The sequence below is a fragment of the Tachyglossus aculeatus genome, chromosome 4 (assembly GCF_015852505.1).
Source record: "Tachyglossus aculeatus isolate mTacAcu1 chromosome 4, mTacAcu1.pri, whole genome shotgun sequence".
NCBI lineage: Eukaryota > Metazoa > Chordata > Mammalia > Monotremata > Tachyglossidae > Tachyglossus > Tachyglossus aculeatus.
Genome location: NC_052069.1, coordinates 134,477,583 through 134,490,251, shown reverse-complemented (window position 1 = coordinate 134,490,251; position 12,669 = coordinate 134,477,583). Strand labels below are relative to the sequence as shown.

At 48.5% G+C, this 12,669-nt stretch overlaps 1 long non-coding RNA gene across 1 annotated transcript; it reads right to left on the bottom strand.

The window, feature by feature from the left end:
• Positions 1-307: 307 nt before the first annotated feature.
• On the bottom strand, positions 308-11,251 carry LOC119926515. The gene is made up of 3 exons (XR_005450339.1): positions 10,670-11,251; positions 1,278-1,442; positions 308-396 (listed from the first exon to the last, which is right to left on the bottom strand). It is a non-coding gene; the product is annotated as an uncharacterized LOC119926515 (long non-coding RNA).
• Between the last annotated feature and the right edge of the window lie 1,418 nt (positions 11,252-12,669).

Genomic DNA, 12,669 nt, shown 5'->3' with positions numbered 1-12,669 from the left:
TAAAATGTGAGCCCCACGTGGGACAATTTGATTACCCTGTATCTACACTAGTGCTTAGAAGAGGGCTTGGCATATAGTAAGCACTTAACAAAAACCACCGGTATTATTATTATTATTACAAGGAGGGAGGGCATTCCGGGATATACCGGGGGAGCAGCGAGGTGAAGGAAGAAGGGGGCAAGGTGACCGAGTGCTTTAAAGCCGGCGGTAAGGAGTTTCTGCTCAACACGGAGGTGGACAGGCAATCTCTGGAGTTTCTTGAAGAGTGGGGAGACGGGATCTGAAGGTTTTTGTAGCAAAATCATCCGGGCAGCAGAGTGAGGTAAGGGCTGGAGTGGCGGGAGGCGGGGAGGTCCAAACAGCCATCCAGGACGAGTGCTTGGCTTAGCGTGCTACCTGTTTGGATGGAGAGGAGAAAGCAGGTTTTATTCACAGCATGAAGGTTCAACTGACAGGATCCAGTGACATGCTGAATATACTGGTTGAATCAGAGAAATGATTGCTTGTTCTACAAAAATGTTTGGTCCCCGTCTCCCCGCTCCTCAAGAACCTCTGGGCCATCAGATGCAGGAGGCAGTCAGTCAATCAGTCATTGGTATTTCACTCATTCATTCATTCATTCAATCGTATTTATTGAGCACTTACTGTTTGCAGAGCATTGTATTGTGCCCCATGAGAGAGGAGGATAAAATGACAGACAGGTGGGCCCTCCCCACCAGAATGGGAGTCCTGTGAGGGGTGGGGATCATGTCCGACCGGAACATCTCCTGTCCGTCCCTGAGTTTGGCATGTGGTCGGCACAATGTGGGCCAGATGGCTGGAATTTATTCATTTATTCATTTCCATTAATGTCTGTCTCCCCCTCTAGACTGTGAGCTCGCTGTGGGCAGGGAATGTGTCCGTTATATTGTTGTGTTGTACTCTCCCAAGCACTTAGTATGGTGCTTTGCACACAGAAACTCACTCCATAAATACAACTGAACGAATGGATGAACAGTTTTCATCATCCTCGTCATCCGTACCACCCTGGTCTGTCAAAGGAAGACCCCAGATGGGCGGTTTGGGAGAGAGGGCGGGCAGGTCTTTGTCCTTGGGCCCATTTGCACAATAAAGCTCTTTATATGGGCAAGTAGCATCTCCGCCCATTATTTATTCCTATTAATGTCTGTCTCCCCCTCTAGGCTGTAAACTCGTCAGGGGCAGGGGACGTGTCTGTTGGATTGGACTCTCCGGGAGTTCAGTCCAGGGCTCCGCACGAACTTATGCTCGATAAATACCGGCGATCGAATGCTGAAGAGGGGAGGCCCAGCCGACGGGGCGGACGCTGAGAGTGGTGGCCGCCCGGAGTCGCTCCGGAGGAAGGCCCGGTCTGTGGGTGTCGGACCGCCACCTTTCCGTGGCTCCACGGGGCTGGCTTCTGTGGGTGTCTGGTCACCGTGGGGCTGAAAGATTTAGAGATCTGAGTTGGACACATCCACGGCGAAGAACTCAATCTATCCAATTTTCAATTGGTCGGTCAACCGATGGTATCGACAGTGCAGATAAATACCAGATCCAATAAATAGCACTTTGCTGAGCACTTGGGAGAGTGCTATATGATAGAGTTACTACTACTGATAATAATAATGATAGTCATAATAACGGCATTTATTAAATGCTTATTATGTGTCATGCAAGGTTCTAAGTGCTGTGGCAGGTACGAGTTTATCGGTTCAGACACCATCCCTGTCCCACATCGGGGGAACGGTCTAAATAGGAGAGAAAGTAGGTATTTGATCCCCATTTTACAGTTGAGGAAACCGAAGCACAGAGAAGTAAAGCGTCTTGGCCAAAGTGCCACAGCAAGCGACTGGCAGAGCTGGGATTAGAACCCAGATCCTCCGTCACTCTGACTGGCTCCCTTCATTCATCCCCCCCTCAGCCCCACAGCATTAGTGTCCCCATCTGTCATACATTTATTTATATTAATGTCTTTCTCCCCCTATGGACTGTGACCTCACTGTGGGCAAGGCCTAAGTCTGTGGATTTTTATATTTGTACTCTCCCCAGTGCTCAGTACAGTGCTCTGCACTAAGCGCTCAAGAAATAGGATTTAATGAATGAATGAAAGAAAACAGAGCACTGGGCCAAGCGTTTGGGAGAGTACAATAGAACAATAAACGGACACATTCCCTGCCCACAACAAGCTTACGGTCTAGAGGGGGAAACTGGCGATAATGGAAATAAATAAATGACAGATACGGACATAAGTGATGTGCAGCTGAGAGGAGGGGAGAATAGAGGGAGTGAGTCAGGGTCACACAGAAGGGAGTGGGAGAGGAGGAAAGGAGGCTCAGTCACAAAAGGCGTTCTGGGGGCTTAGTACAGTGCTCTGCACACAGTAAGTGCTCAATCAATACGACTCATTCATTCATTCATTCAATCGTATTTATTGAGCACTTGCTGTATGCAGAGCACTGTGCTAAGAGCTTAGAAAGTACAATTCGGGAACATATAGAGACAGTCCCTACCCAACAACGGGCTGACAGTCCAGAAGAGGGAGACAGACAACAAAACATAACAAGTAGACAGGTGTCAATATCATCAAAATAAATAGAATTACAGATATATACACAACATTAATAAAATAGAGTAATAAATATGTACAAATATACACAAATGCTGTGGGGAGGGGAAAGGGGTAAGGCGGGGGGGCGATAGGGAGGGGAGGAGGAGCAGAGGATAAGGGGGGCTTAGTCTGGGAAGGCCTCCTGGAGAAGGTGAGCTCTCAGTAGGGCTTTGAAGGGAGGAAGAGAGCTAGCTTGGCGGATGTGTGGAGGGAGGGCATTCCAGGCCAGGGGAAGGACGTGGGCCAGGGGTCGATGGTGGGACATGCAAGAACGAGGCACAGTGAGGAGGATAGTGGCAGAGGATTGGAGTGGGCGGACTGGGCTGTAGAGGAAGAGAAGGGAGGTGAGGTAGGAGGGGACAAGGTGATGGAGAGCTTTGAAGCAAACAGTGAGGAGTTTTTGCTTCATGCAAAGGTTGATAGGCAACCACTGGAGATTTTTGAGGAGGGGAGTGACATGCCCAGAGCGCTTCTGTAGACAGATAATCCGTGCAGCATACTGAAGTATAGACAGAAGCGGGGAGAGACAGGAGGATGGGAGATCAGAAAGGAGGTTGATGCAGTAATCCAGTCGGGATAGGATGAGAGATTGAACCAGTAAGGTAGCAGTTTGGATGGAGAGGAGAGGGCGGATCTTGACTATGTTGCGGAGGTGAGACCGGCAGGTTTCAGTGATGGACTGGATGTGTGGGGTGAAGGAGAGAGTGGAGTCGAGGATGACACCAAGGCTGTGGGCTTGTGAGACGGGAAGTATGGTAGTGCCGTCCACAGTGGCGGAAAAGTCAGGGAGAGGACAGGGTTTGGGACGGAAGATAAGGAGCTCAGTCTTGGACACATTAAGTTTTAGACGGCGGGCAGACATCCAGATGGAGATGTCCTGAAGGCAGGAGGCGACACGAGCCTGGAGGGAGGGAGAGAGAGCAGGGAAGGAGATGCAGATTTGGGTGTCAGCGTAAAGATGATAGCTGAAGCCGTGGGAGCGAATGAGTTCACCAAGGAAGTGAGTGTAGACAGAGAACAGAAGGGGACCAAGAACTGACCCTTGAGGAACCCCTACAGTAAGGGGATGGAGGGGGAGAAGAAGCCCATAAAGGAAACTGAGAATGAACGGCCAGAGAGACAAGAGGAGAACGAGGAAAGGAGAGGACGGAGTCTGTGAAGCCAAGGTTGGATAGCGTGTTGAGGAGAAGGGGGTGGTTCACAGTGTCGAAGGCAGCGGAGAGGTCGAGGAGGATTAGGATAGAGCAGGAGCCAGTGGATTTGGCAAGAAGGAGGTCATCGGTGACCTCTGAGAGGGCAGTTTCGGTGGAGTGAGGGGACGGAAGCTGGATTGGAGTGGGTCTAGGAGAGAGTTGGTATTGAGGAATTTGAGACAGCCAGTGAAGACGACTCGTTCTAGGAGTTTGGAAAGGAAGGGTAGGAGGGAGATAGGGCTATGACTAGAAGGGGCAGTGCGGTCAAGAGTGGTTTTTTTTAGGATGGGGGAGACGTGGGCATGTTTGAAGGCAGAGGGGAAGGAACCAGTGGAGGGTGAGCGGTTAAAGATGAAACTTAAGGAGGGGAGGAGGGAAGGGGCGAGAGTTTTCATAAGATGAGAAGGAATGGGGTCCAAAACACAGGTGGATGGAGTAGTACTTGAGACAAGGGAGGAGATCTCATCTAAAGATACTGCTGGGGAGGATAGGATAAAAACGATTGAATGAATGATCAATCAGGTCAGACACAGTTCCTGTCCATGTGGGGCTCATAATGATGATGATGATAATGATAATAATAATGATATGAATAACAATACTAATACTACTAACAGTTCAGCCAAGTCCATGTCCCACATGGGGCACACTCTAAGTAGGAGGTAGGCAGGGAATGTGTTTGCCCACTGCTGTATTGGACTTTCCAAAGCACTTAGTACAGTGCTTGGCACATAGTAAGAACTTAATAAATATGACCGAATATAATGGTATTTGTTAAGCACTTACTATGTGCCAGGCAGGCACCGTCTAAGCACTGAGGTACATACAAGGTAATCAGGTTTGACACAGTCCATGTCCCCCATGGGGCTCACAGTCTTAATCCCCATTTTACAGACGAGGTCACTGATTAATCAATCAATCAATCAATTGTATTTATTGAGCACTTACTTTGTGCAGAGCACTGTACTAAGCGCTTGGGAAGTACAAGTTGGCAACGTATAGAGACGGTCCCTACCCAACAGTGGGCTCACAGTCTAGAAGACTAATGTCCTCCACAGTTAGTCAATCATATTTACTGAGCACTGACTTGTTGCAGAACATTATACTAAGCCCCTGGGAGAGTACAGTAGAACAATATAACAGACACATTCTCTGCCCACAACAAGCTTACAGATTAGAGGGGGAGACAGACATTAATATAAATAAAACTGGCAGAGCCGGGATCAGAAGCCAGGTCCTTCTGACATCCAGGCCTGTGCTCTATCTGCTAGGGAACAAACCAAGCAGCAGAAAAACCTCAAAATCCCAGTTCCTACCGCAACCCTTCTCATTTCTCTCCTCTGCCTCGCATTCACCACATTTATGAAGCCAAAAACATCGAAGTTCGAATAAGCAGAAATAGGAAAATCAAAAGGCTGGTTTTTCAGACTCCAGACTGTAAGCTCCTTATGAGCAGGGAACGTGTCTGCTACTTCCGTTGCATTGTACTCCCCTAAGTGCCTAGTACAGTGCTTTGCACCTAGTAAGCATTCAATAAATAATTTTGATTGATTTTTAACCAGAAGGTGGAGGAAGGGGTGTGGCCTAGTGGAAAAAGCAACCAGTCAATCAGTTACATTTACTGAGGGCTTACTGTGTGCACAGCACAAGCCAGTGAGTCAGAGGACTTGGATTCTAAGCTCAGCTCCGCCATTTGTCTGCTGTGTGACCTTGGGCAAGTCACTTCACTTCTCTGCACCTCAGTTCCCTCATCGGAAAAATGTGGATTCAAGACCAATTTTGAATTGTGAGCCCCAATGTGAAACCCAATTATTTCTTCTCCGTCCCACTTTAGCACAAGCCACAAATACCACAACTATCATTAACCCAACTTCTTACTCTATTCTAGAAATTAGCCTAGGCCCAGAGACTTCTTTCGGTCCTTGGAAATATTGGCTTAGTGGATGGAGCACGGTCCTGGAGGTCAGGTTCCAATCCTGGCTCTATCACATGACAGCTCTGTGACCCTGGGCAAGTCACTTACTTTCTCTGAGCCTCAGTTACCTCATCTGGAAAATGGGGGTTAAGACCAGGAGACCCATGTGGGACAGGGACTGTGTCCAACCTGATTAACTTGCATCTACCCCAGAGCTTAGAACAGTGTTTGGGACATAGTAAGGGCTTAACAAGTACCATTATTATTATAATATTACTACCCTCCTCCATGGTAAACATGTGGAACCCATTCTCACAGGAAGACAGGCCTGAGAAGCCGCATGGCCTAGTGGTAAGAACTTGGGCCCAGGAGTCAGAGGACCCGGGTTCTGATTCCGGCTCTACCACTTGTCTGCTGTGGGATCTTGGGCAAGTCACTTACGTTCTCTGTGCCTCAGTCACCTCATCTGTACTATGGGGATCAAACAGAAACTCCTTACGGTCGGCTTTAACGCTCTCCATCAATTCGCCCTCTCCCACCTCGCCTCGCTGATTTCCTACTACAACCCAGTCTGCATGCTTCGCTCCTCTAGCGCTACCTCGCTCACTGCCTCAATCTCGTCTATCTCGCCGCAGACCCCCTTCCCACATTCTCCCTCTGGCCTGGAATTCCTTCCCCCTCCATTTACACCAGACCACTACTCTCCCCACCTTCCAGGGTCACGTCTCCTCCAAGAGGCCTTCCCCAGTTAAGCTCTCTTTTCCCCAGCTCGCTCTTCTCCCTTATGCGTCATCTCTGCACTTGGACCTTTGATCTTTGTTCAGCCTACAATGTGTTCCCGAAATCCTATTTGGAAGTGAAATAGGACCAATGTCTGGAGGGCCGGCATTTGGTTGCGGAAAGGGGGATGGGGGAGAATCAAGACGAGGGAATAGGACCGGTGACTGGTGTGGTCCATGATTATGAGCCCATTATTGTTAATAATAATTAGTATCATTATAGTATTTGCTAAGCGCTCACTATGTGCCAGGCACTATACTAAGCCCTGGGTTGGATACAAGCCAATAGGGTTAGGCATAGTCTCTGTCCCACATAGGGCTCACAATCTCAACTCCCCTTTTCCTGGTAAGGGAACTGAGGCACAGAGAAGTGAAGTGATTTGCCCAAGTCCACGGCAGCAGACTAGGGGCAGAGCTGGAATTAGAACCCATGACCTTCTGACTGCCGGTCCCATGCTCTATCCACTACATCCAGCCAAACTCCCATCCCTTCAGGATAGGATAAGTGCTTGGATCTGTGGGGTAGCTGTTTGAATGGAGAGGAAAGGGTGGATTGTAGAAATGTGAAGATAAAACCTCCAGGATTTGGTGATAGATTGAATATGCAAGTTGAGTGAAGGATGAGTCGAGGATAACGCCAAGGTTACCGAATGTCAAGATTACAGGCTTGAGGGGCAGGGAGGACGGTGGCGTTGTCTACAGATGGGAAAGAATTTGGAAGAGGAGTGTTTCGGTGGAAATAAGGACCTCTGGGTGGGAATATGAGGAGTTCTATTTTGGACGTGTTAAGTTTGAGGTGTCAGCGGGACATCCGAGTATAGAGATGTCATTCATTTGATCATTCAATTGTACGTATTGAGCCCTTACTGTGTTCAGAGCACTGTACTAAGCGCTTGGGAGAGTGCAATACAAGAACAGACAGACACATTCCCTGCTCATGGTCTAGAGGACGAGCTCACTGGAAGACAGGAGGAAATGAGAGGCAACATGGCCTCGTGGATAGAGCACAGGCCTGTGAGTCAAAAGGACATGAGTTCTAATCCCAGCTCTGCCATTCATCTGCTGTGTGACCTTAGGCAAGTCACTTCACTTCTCTGTGACTCAGTGACCTCATCTGTAAAATGGGGATTAAGACTATGAGCCCCAGTGGGACAAGGAATGTGCCCAACTTGATTAGCCTGTTTCTACCCCAGGGCTTAGTAAAGTGCCTGGCACATAGTAAGCACTTAAAAAATGCCATTAAGAAAAAAAGAGAGAGAGGTTCAGGCTGGAGAGGTAGATCTGGGAATCATCCACATAGAGATGGCAGTTAAAGTGTAGTTTAGTGGATACAGCATGGGGCTGGGAGTCTGAAGGACCTGGGTTCTAATCCTGACTCTGCCACATGTCTGCTGCTAGGGTAGTAATAATCATAACAATAATGGTATTTATTAAACACTTACTATGTGCCAGGCACTGCACTAAGAGCTGGAGTGGATACAAACAAACCCAATTGGACACAGTCCACGTCCCACACAGGGCGCAAGTTCTTCATCCACATTTTACAGATGAGGTAACTGAGGCACAGAGAAGTGAAGTGGCTTGCCCAAAGCCACACAGCCCACAGGTGGTGGAGCAGGGATTAGAACCCATGACCTTCTGACTCCTAGTGTGCTCTAGCCACTAATTAATGTCACAACTTCTGTGCCTCAGTTACCTCATCCGTAAAATGGGGATTAAGAGTGTGAGCCCCCCATGAGACAGGAACTCTGCCCAACCTGATTAACTTGAATCAACCGCAGCACTTTCAATGGTGCTTGGCACATCTTAGGCGCTTAACAAGTGCCATAATTATTATTAAGGCTCCTTTCAATTCGCGCCTGTGCATTCTTTCCCAGCGCTTGGCACAGTGCTCTCTCTGCAAACGGGAGACAGAGATACTTAATAGTCCTCCTCCTCTTCATCCCCCCCACCAACCCTACTCCTCCTCTTCCTCTTTCTTCTCCCCCTTCTCCTCCTCCCCGTTCCCCTGCTCCTCCTCCTCCTCTTCCTTCTCTTTCATGCCTCAGTGAGAAGATGCCTCCTGGAAGGACTAGCGGAGTGTAGATGGCACCGTGCAAGGCGCAAACACTATCATCAACTCCTGCACGGGTTTCTCAGGCTCAAAGTTTCAGGGCCCAGCGTCACCCACCATCTTCAACAGGAGACTTTGTCTTCATAATTTTTGCCTTGTTTAGTCATCTCTCCCACCCACTAAGCTAATTTTTTGGAGGGTAAGTGGGAGAAACTGTCTTCTACTTCTCTGGTAATAACAATTGTAATTATTAACAACTGTGGTATTTAGTAAGTGCTTTCTCTGTGCCAAGGACTGAAAAGCAGCATAGCCTCATGGATAGAGCGCAAGCCTGAGGCACAGAAGGGCCTGGGTTCTAATTCTGGCTTTGCCACCTGTCTCCAGGGTGACCCTGGGCGAGTATCTTCACTGTACTTAACGTCATCTGGAATATGTAGATGAAGACCATGAGCCCCATGTGGGACGGGGATTGTGTCCAATCTGATTAGCTCGAATCGACCCCAGTGCTTAGAAGAGTGCTTGATAAATAGGAAGCGCTTAACAAACACCATCTCTTCCATCCACTAAGATCACTCTTTTGAGGATAAATGGGGGAAACAGTCCTATACTTCACTTGTAGGAATTATAATGATCATCATACTTGGAATAATTAATTGTGGTATTTGTTAAGCATGTACTATGCACCAAGTACTGAGAAGTAGCATGATCTGGTGGAAAGAGCACGGGCCCGGGAATCCCAAGGACCTGTATTCTGATCCCAGTTCTGCCACTTGTCTGCTGTGTGCCCTAGGGTAAGCCACTTCACTTCTCTGGGCCTCAGTTCCCTCGTCTGGAAAATGGGGATTTAAACTCTGAGCCCCACGTGGGACAGAGAATGCGTCCAACCCAATTAGCTTGTATCTAGCCCGGCACTTAGAACAGTGCCTGGGCCACAGGTAAGTGCTTAACAAATATCATTTTTTAAAATGTTACAAAATGCATTTGTTTCCTGGGACGTTATCTGCTCATAGTAGAAGAAACAGGAAACACAAAGTCCTCCCCCGGCCTTTCCCCTCACTGTAGATGTCACCACAGTGCTTCCTGTCTCACAGGCCTGTAACCTTGGTGTTATCCTTGACTCCGCTCTCTCATTCAACCCGTCACCAAATCCTGTCGGTCCCACCGTCACAACATCGCTAACATCTGCCCTTTCCTCTCCATCCAAACTGCTACCACATTAATACAATCACTCATCCTCTCCCACTTAGATTAGTGCATCAGACTCCTTGCTGACCTCCCAAACTCCTGCCTCTCCCCACCCCAGGCCCCACTTCACTCCGCTGTCCGGATCATCTTTCTACAGAAGCATTCACGACATGTCAACCCCCTCCTCAAAAATCTCTAACGGTTACCTATCCATCTTCATATCAAACAAAAACTCCTCACCACTGGTGTTAAAGCAGTCCATTTACCTTGCCCCCTCGTACCTCACCTTGCTTCTCTCCTACAACCCAGCCTGCACACTTCACTCCTCTGGTGCTAACTTTTTCACTATGCCTCCATCTCACCTGTCTCGCCAATGACCCCTGGCCCATGTCCTACCTCTGGTCTGGAATGCCCTCCCTCCTCAAATCCACCACACAATTACTCTCACCCCCCCCTTCAAAACCTTACTGAAGGTCCATCTCCTCCAATAGACCTTCCCAGACTAAGCCCCACTCTGCCTCATCTCCCACTCCCTTCTGCATCGCCCTGACTTGCTCCCTTTGTTCTTCCCCCCTCTCCAAGCCCCACAGCACTTAGGTATATTTCTGTAATTTTATTTATTTGTAGTGATGTCTGTTCACTACAGGGCAGGGATTGTCACTCTTTATTATTGTACTGTACTTTCCCAAGTGCTTAGTACAGTGCTCTGCACAAAGTAAGCGCTTATTAAATACGACTGAATGAATGAATGAGTGAATAAAAGTGAAGGCCCTGGGCCACTAACGCAAGGCCGGGTGGATTTCGAACACCCTCTTGGGCCCGTCCGTGTCCGGCTCGACTGCCGAGACTGAGGTCCCTGAGTCGGCAGGAGAGTACCAGATTCCCCATCCCTCCTGGGGGGACCCCGTATCTGAAGCCCCCGGAGCCTAGGCTTACCCTGGCACTTTCTTGGTGGTGCGGGACACACAGATCAGGACGGGGCGGAAACGATGGTCTCTCTTCTTGTCTCCATATCAGTCAAAAGTTATTTAATTTCTTTTCTAGAACTATAAAAACATACAAAGGAGGGTTCAGTTTAAGGCTGGAAACAAGATAGAATTACCATGACCAACCAGACACAAAGGAAACAATATCTTTCTTTCCCACCTCGTACTTCCCTCCTCCAACCTGACCCTCCTTGATTATCAGAATCAAATCGATCCCTGCCTAGATTAACAAAGGCACAGCGAATCTCCCAAAACACACATCCATGCGGCACATAAAATCAGATTGTTCACCCCCCCAGATCAGTGCTGGATCCTAGTAATAAATATCCCTTTGGAGCCCAGAAGGATTGTTCCTTGTCATCACTCCCACATGGCCTTTCTTCCCAAAACCCGGTTGGTGATTTTCTGTGGAAAGAAAGAACTGAAGAGTGATTAATCCTGCTTTGCCGAGTCCAAGCCCATGGACCCATTCCAACTCTTCACTCCCTTGAAAAACTACACTAGGAGCAAAAAAAGAGGTGGTATCTGTTGTTAAGGGCTTACTATGTGCCAGGAACTGTACTAGACACTGGGGTAGATACAAGCTAATCGGGTTGGACGCAGTCCACGTCCTAAGTGGGGCTCACAGTCTTTATCTCCATTTTACAGATGAAGGAACTGAGGCTCAGAGAAGTTAAGAGACTCGCCCGAGGTCACCCAGCAGACAAGCTGCGGAGCCGGGATGAGAACCCGAGTCTTTCTGACTCCCATGCCCGGGCTTCAGCCACTAGATCCCGCTGCTTCCCTTCCCCACAGCTAAACGGGCCGACACCTCCTCCGTCCTTTCTCCGCTGTGTCTGCCGCAGCTGCCAGGGCAGGGAGAAGGGTTTCTTCCTTCCTTAGGGTGGCAGGGAGCTGACCGTTGAGCCCAGGGGAGGAGGCTTCCGAAGCACAGTTCTTGAGACAGACATGAGCTTATAGTGCAAAGCGAAGGGGATCAAAACCAAAAACTCTGTTCCCGAGACATAAAGAGGAGTCTTTGGTGTTCAAAACACCCCTCGGTATCTCCATCCACTACAACGCCTTACTGAAAGCTCATCTCCTCCAAAAGGCCTTCCCTGACTAAGCCCTCTTTTCCTCTTCTCCCACTCCCTTCTGCTTCACCCTGACTTGCTTGCTCCCTCTGTTCTTCCCCTCTCCCAGCCGCACAGCACTTATAAGCACATCTGTAACTTTATATAAATGTCTGTCTCCCCCCTCTAGACTGTAAGCTCATTGTGGGCAGGAAATGTGTTCTTTAGACTGTGAGCCCACTGTTGGGTAGGGACTGTCTCTATATGTTGCCAACTTGTACTTCCCAAGCGCTTAATACAATGCTCTGCACACAGTAAGAGCTCAATACGATTGATGAAATGTGTCCATTTATTTATTGTTGTATTGTACAATCCCAAGTGCTTAGTACAGCGTTCTGCACATAGTAACCGCTCAATAAATACGACAATGAATGAATCCTCCTTCTCCAAGTGCCTGAGGAAATTCTTATTTTAAATTCATTTCAATTCCCTTTTATGTCTCTTCTCACAACTGAACCCTCATCCCGAGGGTTGCCAATTCTGCCTCTTGCCAAGTGCGTGAGAAACTGTGGACAGGATCCCTGCCTTCGAGGAGCTTAGGGTCAAACGAATGAGGAGCACTGTCCTAAGCAATTGGGAGCGACCGATAGCATTCTTAGCCATGATCCCTGCCTTCCAAGAGCTTACAGTCTACTATGGGCACAGCACTGTACCATGGACTTGGGAGAGCACATTAGAGTTAGTAAACAAGAGCCCTGCCTTCAAGAAGCTTAAGTCAGCTGTGTACAGAGGGCTACGCTACACACTTGGGAAAGAACAACAGGATAGCGTTGGAAGACACGATCCCTGCCACCAAAGAACCTACAGTCTAGAAAGGGAGATGCTTACCATGTCTGGG